Here is a 17,757-nt window from a genome sequence, read left to right on the forward strand (position 1 = left end):
ATTCTCAAGTACACAATAAGGACATTTGCTCAACCATGTTTGTAGCAGCCTTATTTGTAATAGCCAGAAGCTGGAAAAGGCCCAGATGCCCCTCAACTGAAGAATGGATGCACAAATTGTGGTATATCTATACAATGGAATATTACTCAGCAATAAAAAAAAAAAAAAAAAACAAGGAAATCATGAAATTTGCAGGTAAATGGTATCTTAGTATGATCTGGAAAAGATCATACTAAGTGAGCTGTCCCAGAAGCAGAAAGATGCACATGATATATACTCACTCATATAGACATATAATATAGTATAAACCTACTAAAATCTGTACACCTAAAGAAACTAATCAAGAGGGAGGACTCTTGCTAAAACGCTCAATTCCTATCAAGAAAAACAAAGAGGCTGGATATCAGAAGAAGGAGAAAGGAGAAAATAACTTTTGATTAAATAGAAAAAGACTATTTAAGTCAGTATCTGATTAAGATACAGTAGCAGAAACAGGCCTAATGAGGCCGTAGCAGCCTATGGAAATCAGAGATGCTCAGGAAGCAGAAGCAGTAAAATGGCATCAAGGCTATCCAAGGCTGCAGAGTACATTCCTGATATCCCTGGGTAAGTTAGAAAACACTGTCTCAGAGCAAAAGGTAAATAGTGGGCTGAGGAAACAGTGCAGAATCAGAGGGAGACACAGAGTAACTGATTCATTTATCCCTAGCCATTTATTACGGAGTCAATAAATGAATTATCGTTCCACTTAGAAATATTCTTTGGGCAATTTCATCTTTGGTGACAATACATTCACACCCACAAAGGAGGTCTCTAAATCTGTTCTTATCACATACAATTAAAAGCAACTTTTCAATGTTTTTCTGAACCACATTCCTTCTTCATCCATTTTTCGTCTTTGGTGAATTCTGACCTTTCAGTCTCTCTAAAACTATTCCATTATCATTATCATTGGTCAGGTTGACTTTAGAGTCGTTTATTATTTTAACCTGTACCATAAGTATTAGGTGGTAATAACAAATTCATTCCCACACTGATAAGTTTGCAAAGCTCTTTAAACAATGTGTGGCCCAAGCAAGGAAATAGTGGTAAACATCTGTAATTCCTCTACTCAGGAGTTGCAGTAGGGGGACCAGTAACTGGAGACCATCCTGTACTACATGAGACCCTCTCTCAGAATAAAACAATAAAGCCTGACCTGTTAGAGTCCAAATACTCTGCCATACTTTTCCCTTATTATTAAGCTCCCAAAGAACCTAATGAAATAGAAAGTACTATGATTCTAATTTACAGATGAAAAAGAGAGAAAAACTATGAAGTTAGCTACCTTCATAGCACATAAATAGCTAGCTGACTGTAAAAATAACTTTTATTCTTCTGCTTCAGTTGTCTCAGAAGACTATTGCTTCTGTCTGCTATCCTAGGCCTAGTCCAGCAAGCTTCTAGCCTCCCATACAGTCTAACCTAGACATAGAATGTTTTCAGCCTCTGAGACTTAATGCTGAATAAGCTCACCCTTATTTGTGCTTTCTGAGCTCTGGACTGGCTGGTTCAGCTCAGCTGTTCTGGCTCAAACTCCTCTCCCAGTTAACTTATTTAATCTGGCTTTTCTCTCAGCATCTGTGCTCTGCTTGGCCTCAAACTAACCCCAGCAATCTCTTCTGGCTACTTTTCATTCTCTGGCTCATTTGGTCCTCACCTGAGTTCTCTTTCTTCAACCTGTCTCTCTATTACTGTCTCAGTAAAACTGTTTCTGTTAAGTCTTTCTCTGATTTGTCACTATTTCTGCCACTCAGTTAAACATCACTTTCAAACATGAGTATTTCCTTCTAACTTGACCTCCATTGTTTGGGATTAAAGGCCTGTACTACCACACCTGGACCTAAGCTTTTCTTTACACAATACTTGCTCTATACCAGACTGGCCTTGAACTCATATTTATTTGCCTCTGTCTCCTGGATTAAATGCATGTTTGCATCCCAGTCAGGTTGCACACACCTAAAAGGTCTTTGGATGTGATCTCTTGCCAGAGAAGCCATGTTCTCTACATCTGACTAAATGTGTTAAACTATAATTGCATGGCAGGGGACACAGTTTCTATGATGTTGGATCTAGATTTTCAATTTGATGGAATTTAGGGTCACCATGGAGACACACCTCTGGGCATTTGGGCGAAGGACTGTCCAGACTAGAAGATCTACCCAGGCTGAGGACATCACCATTCCACAGACTGAGTTCTGAGACTTTTAGAAAAATGAACTGAACTTTATTCAGTTTTCTGACTGTCCCAAGAAATGAGGTGAGCTGTCTTCTCTTTCCAGGTCTTTCTGTGTGCAATAGATGACGACCCTTCAAATTGTGAACAGTAAACTTCCCTTTCCACCTTGTTAAGGCAAGCTCTGCCTTGTTTCTACCACTCTCGGTACTCCAGTCTGGTTGGACTCTGAGTGATTTTCCTGACTCCACCTTCCACCATACAATAGAAGCTTAGAGATTACAGATGTGAACCACTAATACTGTACTTTTGTGGATTCAGTGGATTGTGTGGCAAGAATTTTTAAGCCAGTGATCCATCTATCTAACTCTACTTAACCAATTCTTGCTGGAAAATAAATTCAGTGGTAACTGTACAATGCCAAGGTTTAAGCAATTTGAGAGATACAGGGAAGAAATTACTTAGACACCTGTTTCAGCAATTGGAGAAGGATGGTTCATATTCAAATCCTAGTAACTGGAATTCAATTCTTCAGGGATATTACAGTCTAGAAATACTATGATATCAAATATCCACAGCCACATTCTGAAAGCTTAGGAATATATCTGTACAAAAATAAAAATGGAAATGAGTAAGCTAAACCAAAATTAATTTATAATTAAAAAGTAAAGATAACAGCAATTAAAAATCTATTGAAACTCAAGACATTTAGAGTTCTGTGCTAACAAATTCTTCTCCCTGAAAGCTGAGGGAATATTGTCAACACTTCCTAGTATAAAACTGAGTTGCTCTCTAGTCAATTCTGGCAATTTGATAGCTTTGGCATATAAATAACAAATGTTAATTTCTCACATGACTAGCTAAACAAGACAAGCAAAACAAAAGATATGAGATAAAGATAAAGATATGAGTGCCTGTGGGATAAGCCCCATTTTCCTAAAGAAAACCCAAGCAAGTGTACACTTAGTTCAGTGTTCTTCCTACAGATGTTGCGAGCTCATCAGTGGGGCAGGAGACATTCCTTTCAAATCATAGCAAAGGCAAACATTTATGTTCATCTCAAAGGAATAAAGTTGAATGGCCTCTCCATGTTATCTCCTTACTTTCCAAAACAAGAACAATGTGTTTCTCTTTGCATCACAGAACTCTCATAGAATTTATGGTGAATCCACGAAGACAGCCCATCTTTCTAACTCTGAAAACATGTTGCCTGCTCTGCTTCTTCTTTCGGAGTCAACACTCACACAGAGATTCCTGTACCAATCCAGAAGATTGTATACACCCAGGCTGTTTTCAAACACTGTCATCTCAGCCAAGAAAAATAGCTTGAAGCACAAGCCCTGGCTGCTCTTTCCTCCCTGTGAAGTGGGCTGATTAGAACCTCTGTTTTGTTCTATGCTGTGTTCTGTACTGTAAGACACTTTAGCGGCCTCGGGTGCCTATGACTCCCCACAGCATGAAAACCCTGCATCCTTCCCAATTGTCCACTGTGCTTCTTTTCCACTCGTCTCCCTCCAACTCCTGATGCCTGCTGGGTCATCACACCTGGAACCTGATGTTCCCAGGCTCCCATCTTTACCACTTTTGTGCCATGTTCTCACCTCGGTAATCAGTCTTATCCAGGCTATACTCACGCTACTGTCCATCATCTGAGGAAACCTGGGTGGGAACTCCAGGCACAAACCTGGAAGCAGTAACTGAAGCAGTGGCCGTGGCAGAATGCTGTTTACAGGCTTGCTGCCTCCAGCTTGCTCAGCTCTGTTACGTAGCCCAGGTTCTTCTGACTAGTGATGGCAACGTCTACCGGGCTGGGCTTTCCCACTAGACCTGTGCCTCACAGATACAGCCACAGGCCAATTTGATGGTGAACATTTCTCTAGTGATGTTCTCTCTTCTGAAGTGACTCTAGGCTTGTGTCAAGGTGACAGCCTAAGCTAACTCATGACTGTCTTACATTGTATCATTTATAGGTGCAGTTGCTTGCCTGGCTCCCTACTTGAGCTTAAGTCCCAGGAAGAGAGATTTGGTTTTATTTTTCATTGTATCACTAACTCCTATAAGAGATCTCCCAAAGTAGACATGCACAATAAATGCTTCCTATGTTACAGTGTCCATATTTATGGCTCCTTGTTGAAATTAAATTCAGTGACTCATGCCAAGGTGAGGTTGCTTGCACCTCTGGAATTCTTCTTGTCCAGGTGGACACACAGCCAAAGCCTTCCTGGGTTTCTTGAAATCCGATGGTTGCATTCAAATTTGGGAAAATCATGATAGTGGCAGGGCTCGCACTGTCTCTCCTAGTTACAACTGGCTGTAATTTAACATTGCAAAACCTAAAGTGATCTTCAGCATCCTTTCCTCCCCAGTCACACTCCAGAGCTCAGAATCTCTACCCAAAGTGTGCCCTATTCATGATTCTCAGTGACACCCATTCCTTGTAGCCACACTCCTCCCCTTAATTTTGCTGTTCTGAGGGAAGAGAAGAAAATGTTTCAAGAGCCTAGGACTGTAATGAGTCTCTGCCTTTATTCCCTATGACACTTTGACTTACTGGCAAGAAAAATGGCAAATTGGAACTGAATTATATTTTAAGTGAGCTAAATATATCTCAATAGGAGAAAACCATTTAAAAGATATATCCCAGCAATATCATATAAATCTACTCACAATAAAACTTTTCCAATTTTTCAAACTAGAAAAGGCTAGATTTTTAAAAACCATAACTACAGGCCTCGTGATTTACTGAAAATTGTGAAATAGTTAACACTAGAATATGACATCATCATTACGTAATACAGGAAATAAGAATAATTTATATTAGTAATAAAAATATACCACTTTCTGACAGGAAATGTTACAAATGTTTCTTATCTACCACTCAGTGCCTTCATTCTAACCCACATAATTTTGAATTTCACCCAAATTGTTGCACAAGTTTCTTACCTGGTCTGGCTGCTTCTGTCGTATTTACCTCTTACAACCAGTTTTGTAGGGGAGCAAGCTATCAATTAAGCTACATTTCTAGGCCTAAGGGTAGATAATTTTTAAAAGAGTAAAATAATTCTACTTGATATGCATGACATTATGAAAACTCAGAATTACATAACCCTTAATAAAATGCTCACTGTAAACTCTGCTCTTAAGTTAATCTCAATATATAGATACCGCTTTATCAGTTTAACAGATGGACTACACTAATGAAAGACATTAGCAGCAGAGCAAGCTGTATTAGCCTGGGGATGCATTATATGAACTTCATACTTTCTGAGAAAATTATCCGTAAGCTTAAAACTGCTGGGGAAAAAAATCTATTCATTTAAATAAATACATATATTGAATTACTAACTAGGGGCCAAAGGAATAGGTCAATACTGTTTTCAGATTCATCAGAGTAGTTTTGTGTAGTCTCTTCTCTTACTTTAAAGTTGAACACGGAGAGCCTGGCTCATCAAAGCCAGGTACAGAAGGTGGGGAGGGTCATCCCTGGCTGAAACAACAGAGCCCTCGCTGCAGCTCACTGTGCTGAAGTGCTTAGTGAAAGAAGAGCTAAAGATGATGGAGCAGAAGCGAGCCCTTAACTTATCTTCAGGAGGCTGAGCCTGTGGCCAGAAACTCCATGTCTTTCTACACAGTAGCTGAGCTGAAAAAAGCCAAAACCGCCAAAACCACCACAACACTACCACCACCACCACCACCAATAACAACAAATAAAATCACCTTTCAGGGATGAAGCCTACCAGCTAAACATTTTTGTTGGTGGTGTTATTATTGTTCCCATTGAAAACATTTAACCACTGGTGACATACATAGTCTTTGGGGGATTGCACACACGTTTTGACTTTGTTGTCTAGATATCAATGTGGATAGAGACAGAGAGACTGCTTTTCTCTTTTGCTTGCTTTTTAATTTTCTTAGTATGCTAATATGCATGTGCAGTGTAAGAAAGGATTGAATGTCTTATATTGCACAGGCTTGAAAAACACACCTGAAGTGTATTTACGTACAAATAGAGATACATCAGGACAACTCTCTGAGTGTGAACAGAAAGCATCAGGCCACTGATGAGCCACTGGTGTTTTGTTTTGTTTTGTTTTGTTTTGTTTTGTTTTGTTTTTGACATGATGTTGGGGAACTTCAGAGTTTTCTTTTTTCAGGTGGTTTCTGGATTTTCTGTCATCCTTTCTGGCAATCATCTCTAAAGTCTGGGTCTCTTGTAGGACTCTTTCCCTGTGCTGTCTGAAATAGAAACTGCAGTCCATCTCAGCCCCAGGCAGCACTGGCACAGCCCTCGTGCATGGTGCAGGAGTCGTAATAGAATATCACCCCACTTATTCCAAAACAGAAGCTCTATCCAATTAACCCTGGGTATTTTTAAGGAAGCTCACAATAGAAAAGATAATTGCATGGTTGTCAAAAATTATGACTATCCAGGTACAATAGAGCCCTGTGAAGCAAATTCTTATCAAAAGAGCTATACTTAACTACATAGCGTGGATGAGACAGAATGACAATAGATTTTAAAATAAATAACTGAAAAAAAAATCACAAACTGGCTGCATATACAATGTAAAATCAAAAATGAATTTAAAATAGTAAAAGTATATACTAAATGCACTAATACATTTTCTGTACTGGGCACAGGAACATGTCCCATTGTACAGAAATTATTGTCTACAAATTGTTGTTGAAGAGAAACAACAGAAAAATCTATTTCTGTCCCTTTGTGATGTCATAAGGTTATTTTATGAACAGAAATCTACAGTATTGCCTCAATAAAAGTCAAAGCCTTTTAGGTTCAGTCCATGGTTTAAAAAAAAAGCAGGAAAAAAAAAAACCTTTCACACATATAGAAATGGAGAAAATTGCTAAAGAAAAAGAAAAAAGCCCCTTGACAGATAAGCAATGGCTCTGCTTACACAGTAATTTATGGTAATATCAGAAAGCTTCTGATAACATTCCACACATATTGCATGGGTAGGACACTGGAGAAGATAAAGGGCTGAAAGAGATAGGAGAAAATTAAACCGTTTTTAAGAGGAGGAAGGAAGTATTTTATAATTTTTTTTGACAACTGGTTTTGATCACCATAACAATTTATGTAATTTCTATGGGTGTAGGAGACAGCCTGTCTGAAAGTTGTCAACTTAACATTTCCCCTCGTGGCTACAGACCCCACTCCTGAGAACAATAAATACCAGAAAATTTTAAATATATATGCATATACTGTATGCATGAGAAAGCATGTGTACACATACATGAGCAGCTGGCAGTGTCTGGGAGGCAAACTTTTGTCATGTGGCTTTACCTCTTTTAAACTCTTATCTTCATTTTATTTGATAGCAAATCAATTTTCCAATAAAATAATTTTACCTTGAGGGTATTAAAATGAAAAAGCAATTTAAAATGTATTTCTATAAATACTGAAAAGTGCTTTCACTCTCAAGATGTGGTGAATAAATGAAGAAATATACACACAAGTTGCTCTTCACTTCCTTGTTATCTGAAAAAATTATGAGTTTTAGTTTACTGATTTTTTCCATCTACCCCTGAAACTTATGGAAGCCAAAGTTGGAATATAGTGTAGCTGTTCTTCCACAGAATTTAATTTTTTTTTAAAATTTCATGTGTGTATATGTGTGTATGTATGCACGTGACAATCAATAGAGGGCAGGAGGGCAGGTTTCTAAGCCATCCCTCATATTCCTTCAATGCTATCATATTCTTTTCACATGCCTTTGTGTGTACATGTGTGCAAGAGCCTGCGCACACACACCTGATTGAGACACCTGTGTAGAGATCAGAACATATCTTTGTAAAGTCAGTTCTCTCCTTCCACCAGGGGAGTGGGGACCAAGGACTGGAACCGAGGTTGGCTGGTCTTTGGGACACAACTGCAAGCTTCTCTTTTCTGAGCCTGCTATCTTTGTGTTCCACTTTGTGCTCTGATGTTACTTTTATTAAAAATTTTTAAGTGGCCCAGTCAAAGGATTTTAAAATGAGGTTTCTGTGTTCTCCAATGACCACTGCAGTCATTGAATGTCTGTGTACTTTTGGACCGATACTATCATTCTTAATCAATGAGTTCTCCACCCTGTTTCTGACAAAAGCCCTGTAGATATTTGCTGTTAGATTCTAAAAGAAAATTAAAAATCTTTTTAGAGGTTTTTTCTAAACTTAGAAATTTTAAATTCAGAGAAAGAAGAGGAAGCAACACAGAAAGCCCATTCTGAGCACTGTTGCTTGTTTTACACAGAACACTGGAGAGAGAACTTAGAAAAGAAGAAATGCAAGACTCTCCATTCTCACTAAGAAATACTCCCGGGACCGAGTTTTACAAAGTAATTCTGGAAACTTCTTAAAGAATATGTATCCCTGACCTGGATGGCTGACCCTTTCAAGCTGGCAATGCTGTTCAATGAAGATAGTATCAGAGTCTGAAGGAACCGGCCGTTTCTCCAGCATTCTGGGGCAATATTCTGTGCGAGCAGGAAGTGCATTTTAATGCCATTCGCATGTTTCTTTGAGAAGGAAAACCAATCCAGGAGGGCGTTGAAAGCACTACAGGCTGTTTTCATTGCAGTTCGTGGGGAAGTACAGGGAACCGAAGTTGGGTAGAAGTTCAGGAGCTCAGAGGTGAAGGGAGCTCACCCACTAGAATGTGAGAAAGTACTGGAACTTTCTACAGAAGGTTCATGCTTTGAGCCTTTAAAGCAATTGTGTAAATCTCCTGAAAATTTACACTGTCAGTTTATTTATAGCAGATGTCTCTTAAAGCAAACATTTTTACTTTATACTATACAAATCTTGTGGAAAATTGCAAACATATCATGGAGTGTTGGCCATGCTACAGAGAGCTGCACTACTTTCTGTAATGGATTATGAGCAAAGGGGGAAAAACTGATAGAGATCTAAGGCTGAAGGATACAGAGCAATGGAAACAGACTTCTGCAGACGCCGTCATGAAATGCACTTTCAAAGACAAGTCGAAAGCTGGAACTGTGTGCTATTCCAACTAAATTAAATCACTGAGTACTCAGAATACTCACGGTACTCAGGAACAAAATGACCAGGATCCAGTGTGAGCCATGCCATGTCTGAAGCATTAGAAGACTAAATAAATCAACTTTTATTCGAATTTTTCTATGCAAACCTAGTATCCTGTTTAATAGGAGAGTAAAGAAAACTACATCGTCCACTTGTGGACTCATTCTGAAGCAGTTTCTTACAAGCCAATGCTGATTATGACTTACCTCTCTGCCATGCACGGGCCCAGGCAGGGAGAGAGCTGCCTGGATGAGAGAACGCGGCATTGAAAAATCGACTTCCAATATGAAAACAGCTGGCGTGATTAGAGGACAATGTGAATTCTGGTCAGAAATGTATGTGTAACAACATGAGAAGGAGAAAGGCAAGAAATGGTGCAGGGTTAGAAAAAAGAATGGATTTCAGTTTTCCGAGAATGCTGCATTTGACAGAGGCTTGTTCTCACCTTCTGGACACCTGATTGCCAGAAGTGGAAACAGTGTCTGCGGATGCTAGAGAAGTCCCGGCTGCACCTCTGAGAACCCTGCTCGCTGTTCATAGTCCATACCAACAGGCATTTCGGAAAGGAAGCCATATAAACAATGCGGCCATTACACTCTTCACAGGCCTTTGCCAGAGTTTAACCAACAAAACACTGTCATCCCACCGAACTCTAAAAACACAGACCCACTACAAGGACAGGAGACCCATGGAGTTTGTGATAGCATGTTTTCACTTGTGTGGTAAATCTGTAATTTCAAGAACATTTTTCAAAATGACCTGAGCAGTCTACAGTGCGTGGAATCCAACGCTGTTTTACATTAATGTCGGCAGCCTTTTTCTCCATTCTCTGCAGTCACCCAGAGCTGCAGTGGCTCGCTGACCATTGCAAATCTGGTCACAGATGAAGGTTAAAATATTTCTAACCTTTACAAGTGTATTATGTGGTGCCCTTGACATTGCTTTTATTGCAGATAAAAATCTATGACAAATTTTCTGTATGACACAAGAACATGATTTTGTATTAAATTCTGAGGATAGAAACAGATTTTTCTGCTTGTACTTCTTGGGATTTCAGGGTATTATAACAAGGGGAGACACTTTCCCTTCCATTTCATCAAAAGAAAAAAAAAATGCGCTTTCTTTTTATAAGTCCAGGGCTTCAGTAATCTCTCTTAAGCAGAACTGAAAACCAGTGAAATTTTTCAAAATTCAGCCCACTTTTAGCCTGGCTGATCAAACAGACAAAACATTCAGCTAGTAGGACATAATGTGAGGCTGAAAGAGGAAACCAAGGCAGAGCTTGGCGATGAAGTGTTCCCTACAGGTGTGTGAGAAACTGAGCTAAAGGTGCTCAAACCTAAGTGTAAAGATGATGATAGCCCCTGACAGTCATTTAAACGAAAAAAGGAGCCTATTGTAGAGATTATTTTTTCTTTTGGAGTTATAAAAGCACTTGTGGTTTCCAAGAAGCCACAGACGTGTAAAATGTTTCTGACATTCCATCAAAAAATGGTGTTATGACATTGTCATAATACACAATGATAGTCAAGGAATGATTGGAAAGAAATTCATAATAGCACTTTTTAAAGGAATTTTACATTTATTCCAGAAGCCATTGTGCTGTCTTCTTTTAGATTAAATGATCAAAAGGGATGCTCATTATTCCCCTCCATTTTTTCCCCAATGATTTGGAACATTTTGTTTACTTGCCTTCAGGCTTTGCTTGTGAAGAACCTCAGAGACGTCTGTGTCTGCTGATCCACGAGGTCAATGCCATAGTGACTACTCTTTCACAGTGCCCACCTACAAGAAAGCCCACCGCTAAAGGGTCATGGTGTCCCAGTGCTCTGTGTCTGAGAACCCTGAACATCTAGTGAACTTCCCTCTTCTTTAGAAATGGGTCTTTAAACACAAATTACCTGAAATCAGATCCCAACTCAACATATGGTAAAACAGTAATATGTATATACCTCTTTTAAAGAAAAAAAAGGAACATATGGCTTTAATTCTATTTAGTTTATTTAGTTTTTCAATTTATTAAAAAAAAAATATTGCCCATTGCCTAAGCCTTTGGGCACATGTGGATAAGAAGAACACTGTTGAGCATAAATAATGCATATTAATGATGTCCTTGTGCTTTAAATTCTCCATAAAATGAATGGTCTTTCAGTCTTGAATCTCAGTTAAATATCCTTATGTTGTTGTTTTGCTTTTTGGGTTTTCCTGTGGGGTTTTTTTTTTGGGGGGGGGGCGGCAAGGTTTTGCTCTGTAGTTCTGGCTGGCCTCCACTCACTGTATAGATCGGGCTGGCCTCTAACTCATGAGATATTCCTGCCTCTGCTTCTCAAGCATTGGGAATGAAGACATATGCCACCAGGCTTGTCCCTCAGTTGAAACTATTAACAAAATAATTCCATCCCACTTCATAAAATGTCTAACCAATTAGTGCATTTATATCAAGTCCTCTACTATAGTGACTTTAGGACATTAATTATGAATAAATTTAGAATTTGTAACTACCCTTAAAGTTTTGGTATTTAAAGGCTTTTCCACATTTTAACTGTGTCTAAAAATTGAGACAACCTTTTCTTTTTCTGGTGAAATAACTGAACATTTCAAATGTTATACTTTTTATGATTATTTTTCACTCAGTGGACAAATTCAGTTTGCTTTGGTCCTGCAGAGAAACACAATTAAAAGACAAACTAGAGGAAACTCCAAAATGATGTGCCACTTTGCATATATACATTTGCTCACAGGACCAGAACTTCATTTTCATGAATGATAGACTTGAAGCTTCCTCTAGCTGAAGTCAGAGAAATCCAATCTTGTGATACGACTGAAAAGGGTTGTTGTCTGTCACATATGGAATTTCCAAGATCAAGTAAAGGGTCCACATATGAGAAGCTAAATTGATGCCTTCTCACTCTCAATAAGTTCTGTATCTGCTCATTTTAGACAACAGAGTAAACACACTTTAATACTGTATGTCACTTGGGCCCAGGTCTAAGCTCCTCCCTATGCCAGTCATATCCCATTTTTTTTCCTCCGTTACCTCATGTAAGGCAAAGAAGCCAAAGACTTACAACACAATCATGAAGAAGCACCAATAAAATTTTGCTACTAGTGTCAGTTGAACATTATCATTCAAACTTTATTTATCCATTTAACACATTTAACCTCCTGCCTGAAATGACTCTTCTGGATTGTCTACATAAATCTAATGCTGGTCTTCAACACCCATCAAAACACCAGCCTAAGGTAAATTCTGTTTTGTCGGCTCTTAATACTGACTTTTTAATCCCAAATTACAGGCTTAGACATGCTTTTCTCTAAATATTTCTTAAGTCTGTATTCAGAAAAAAGATATATGTAGCTTTAAACAGAGAAGAGCATGAAGTTTTCCTTGGTCTGGTGTTTGGCACATGAGATATAGTCTATCTTTGAACCACAGTCAGTGCTCTCCCAAACCCACATCACTCTACAGGTTTCCTGCCAGACAGCCACTTTGTTTCAGTGAGACATACTGTTTGGAGACTTAATTTGCTTTTTTACTTTTGATCTTCTATTATTTTGGTGGTTTTAGAGGGGAAGAGAGTGGGTTGCTTTAAAAAAAATAATAATTCCTAGGACTGAAAAGATGGATCAGCAGTTTAGAACCCTGGCTGTTCTCTCAGGGGACACTGGGTCAATTCCCAGCACCCACGTGGAGACACACAACCGTCTGGCACTCCAGTTACAAGGAATCCAACACTCTTCTGTCTTCTGTAGGAACCATTCATGCATGTGATGCGCAGACATGCGTGTGTACCAAACACACATACACATAAAACAGAGAAGGAATGTGTGTCCTTTTAGTGGGATACCATGTAATCCTGCATTGAAAATAGATGATCACACAATAAAGATTCTTCTGGATTGCATCCAACAAGGTCCAGGATCATATTTCACTTCCCTCCACAGTGCCCTTTGTAAAGCTGGGTTATTAATCATATTAGAAGATGAATGAAGAACCTTGAATGTGTCTATCACACTTTAATTCCTGAAAGCCAAAATGAATATATCTACTAATCGGAAACATTAAAGACTATAATTAGTAGCCATATTATAAATATGTGTCTGTAATTCTCATTATTCACAATGAGAATCTTAAGTATTTGAGATTTATGTAAGGATTTCAGTTGAGCCCATAAGTAGGTGGCTTGATGAAGGGAAAGTAGTTGTCTAACTGATGATATGGCTAGGGAATGTTTTGTAAGTTTTTTTGTCTGCCAAACAAATCTGCTTGTATACTTCAAATGAACCACCGAAGATTCTGTTTTTATTGTTTGTTTTATGAGCTAAGAATATAGCTTTTATCTACTTATCATTCCTTCCATCTCATCATAATCCAGAGTCCTTAATTCTTACAGTCATAAAAAAATCAGTAATTTCTGATTTGCATTTCAAATTTGCCTTTTTCCGTTTTTCAGACGGACATTTGATTTTATGGTAAGTACATTGCTAATCTCCTTTGTCTTGACAGCAGGAAGCCAAGCTCAAACTGCATCTGACTCAGGCTCTAAACACAGAGGTCATGTAAGCTTCTTTTTTCTCAGTAATAATGAGGGTTTCTTTCTTTCTTTTTTTGTTCAGCAAAATTTGTATTCTATTTTTCCTAATTGGTATGTGGTCATTTAAGCCATTTGCAGTCTGACATGACATATGGTCTTTTTTCTTCTTTCCTAACACAAAAAAAGCATCTTATTGTTACAAAAAGAGAAGGCTCTTCAGTGCTGACTAGTTAGAATAACTATTCCTGGTGGTCCTGTTAATTTTAAAATGTTACTGCAGGGTTGAAAGTGTAGGGTAATCATCAACAGCTCGGTTGACATTCCAGCTACCCCGAGCTCTGTTTTTTGCATCCTGAAAGAGGAAAAAGTAACATCAACTTTCAAAGTATTTAGATACATTTCTTGGAAGTAAGATAATTCTATTTTATTGAAGAGATTTCAACGAAATTTCTATAAAATTTTCTGGGGTCCGGCCTATTGAGTTTTATAAAATCATAATTATTTAATTTAAATCATAAATTTGGGTTCTTTGGGTTCTCTTAAAAAAATAAGACATATTTTTATATATATCGTTCTCTAGAACTGAAAAAGTCTGTAAGGTTTTCTGAAGTAAGACATCCAGCACCCATGTAAAAGCCAGGCAGACACCCAGCACCCATGTAAAAGCCAGGCAGACACACAACACCCATGTAAAAGCCAGGCAGACATGGCTACAACTTCCAATTCCAACACTCTAATGCAGAGAGTGTGAAACCATTGTCCTGTTGCTACCCAGATGAGTGGAAATTGACAGACTCTGGATGTGGCGAGAAACCCTGCTTCAATAAAATGGAGAGCAACTGAGAAAACACCTGACATCAAGATCTGTTCTCCACACACATGCATACTTGTCATTCACATACATACATACATACACACACACACACACAAGAACATGCATACATACATACATTTAAGCACACACATGTGTATAACACATGCGTATAACACATATGTGTGTGATTATGCTTGAAAAGTGTATGTTAAGACAGTACAGGCTAAAATATAGCTCATTGGTAAGATGATTGCCTAGGTCTCACAATGCCCTGAGCCTATGCCCCAATACAGGACAAACAAAAGCAAGAAGAAAGGGTGACAATAGAGAGAAAATATACAACCAGATAAAAAATTAGAGGTATAGTTTACACGGCCATGTTTTAAATCAATAAATAGATCTTCTGTGTGCACTGAATCAGCTAGTCCATCCAAACAGCTATTAGAAATGTACAACTTTTCAAATATAAAATAGAAATTCTATAACACTTATGTTAGATTAAGGGGAAAACATCAATATGTTTATTGACATTATTATGACCAAGAAATTCTATTATTATTAAAAAATACATTCATCAACTCACAAAGTTAATGTTTGATTTGACTATTATTTTTTAATTTCGTAATGGAGTGTTTTCATGAGTGAGCAAAGACAGAAAAGGAACAAGTGTTTTAGAAAAGTTAGTATCAAAAACAAGTCTAAACATAAAACAGAACCCACATCATCACATGGACTTTTTTCCTTGTGGATTTAATGAAAACTTCCTGCTTTTGCCGAATACAACATAATTAATTGTTGAAAGAAAGAAGGGAGGGAGAAAGAGATTTAGGGATCTGGAGAAGAAAGGGGGGGAAGGTGGGATGGAGAGAGAGAATTTAGAAGTTGGCTCAGCTGATAAGTTCTCATGTATCTAAAATGCCATAACAAAGCTGGTACAACTTCGCAAGAGTTTTGAAGGTTGGCATCAACACAGATGAGATCATTGTTCCTTCTTCTCTCTCCTCCTGCTTAAATCTTTCATTTCATACATTAGTCTGTTGTTGTCTGTTTTGCAGAAATAAAACATCACATTTTCTTGCCTGGTATAGTAATGTACTCCGTTACATGCAGATAGCACAGCCTGGAAGTGCTCTGTGAGTTCCAGCATAGCCTAGTCCACACTGTGAATTCAAAGGTAATCAGTGCTAGACAATGAGACCTTGTCTTTCAATTATTATTTTGATAAATCATTGTACAATAGCATGGCAGAATTTTTATTAGTTTGCAAAAACAGAATTGTATGAAATGTCCACCAGAGCCCCTTTAAAAGTGAACATTGGTCCATTCATCCAAAACTCAGTGATTCCATAACACATAAAGCAAAAATAAACTTGAGTGGTTAAATGAAACTAATATTTTTATTGTCACTGCTCATTTATAGAAAATATATGAAGAATGTGCTGGTGGTGCATAAATGAGTGAAGTTTTCCAGAATGTGTATCATGTGCCCACAAGCAACGCATCACTGTACTTTTAAGAGACCTAGGTAAGTTCCTGGAACTTATTTTATGCACTGAGACAATGTGTTCTGTATGGCTGATTACCACACATGAAGACATTAAGTTAAGAGGAGGTGAATACTTTTCTGATTTTTCAGAGGGAAATGAACAAATATATTTTTGTTCAAAATTGTCTTCGTTCAGCATAGCTAGTCACTGAAAGAGAACACAGAAAAAACTCTTGATGGAAAATAGACCAATGAAAGGAACTGGTTGGCAAACAAGAGAAGAGATGGTTGTTAGGGAAAAACAGATCCCAGAGGCAAGAACTGTGTTAGATGGTCTCATCATGGATGAAAGGTACAGAGGGAGTATCAAGTTTGCAGATGGTAGACTGTGCAGCAAGCTGGGTCCTGAGAGCTCAAGTCCACACATCCTCTGATCCTGATGCTTTGTAATTTGCATATTTTGGTGCTGCTGTGGATTAAGTCAGTGAGAGCCCCATTCATGGAATTTTCAGAAACTCCCCTGCAAAAGCTGCCATTAAAAGCTTAAGAAGCATTATTTCAGAAGCATGCATTAGGAGGTTAAAATACTAAGATCCATAAAGTCAAAAATCTACTTTGATGCAACCCCAGATATTAACTTTGTAATTTTATACACGTGCAAATTTAGGCAGGAAAATGAGTAACTATAGAATGTCACCAGTGTGTTGGCAAAGTTCTATCCTGTTTGCTGTAACAATCAACACTTCAGAAGCCATCAATATGGAAAATCTCAGGTCTTAGCTTTATCACCTCAAACATCCTATTCATGCACTTACAGACCTTGGAAATTAATAAAATATTGGCTATCATCTATAACCACAACAGGATACAGAAAATATGTGGGAAGGGATTCTTGAGAAGTGCTTGAGAGAAAAAAAAAAAAAACTCTAAGAAATGTCTTTTTGTCATTCTCAATATCATTAACATAAATAACTTAGTTATAAAAATAAGAGTAGCACCAAACATACTGAACTGATTTCAGTGTAACAGTTTCAAATGATTTCATCTAGGGACTTTCCTGACATTCAACTCAATTTTACTAAATAGACTTTTCTTTTTGTTACCCCAAGGCCAACGCTTAAAATAATTCCAGATTCAGGTTCTCTGTACAGTCTACATCTGTGTTCCTCAAGACACGCTTGCCAGGTTGTAGTCTACCTGTACTGCCTCATCTCATTTCTACCCACACTATATTTCCACTTTGCTGTCCTTGGAATGTATTCCAGGTGACCCTGCTCTGTGTAAAGTGTCATAATTGAATCCTTCTGGTTTATGTCTAATATACCCGTCTGGATTTCATCCAATAGGTACCAGCGTTTTACAAATCCAACCTGATGTGGCTAGAATTACATGTACATTCCATTTCTTCTTTACTTCTACTTAAGTCATGTGCTGTTGTCTAATGATTTGAAACAGCACACTGCAGAACTAAGTTTACACATATAATGATAATTTAATTGAAGAGCACATTGGGCGTAAATTTTCTAAAGAACAGCAAGGACAAAGATCAGATATTCAGACTCCCACTAAGGAGAATAGAATAGCAGCTCTCTGGTTATGTGGACTAGTAGCCATTAGTGTGTGTGTGTGTGTGTGTGTGTGTGTGTGTGTGTGTGTGTGTGTG

This window comes from Psammomys obesus, unplaced genomic scaffold (genome assembly GCF_907164565.1).
Source record: "Psammomys obesus unplaced genomic scaffold, mPsaObe1.curated_primary_1811, whole genome shotgun sequence".
NCBI lineage: Eukaryota > Metazoa > Chordata > Mammalia > Rodentia > Muridae > Psammomys > Psammomys obesus.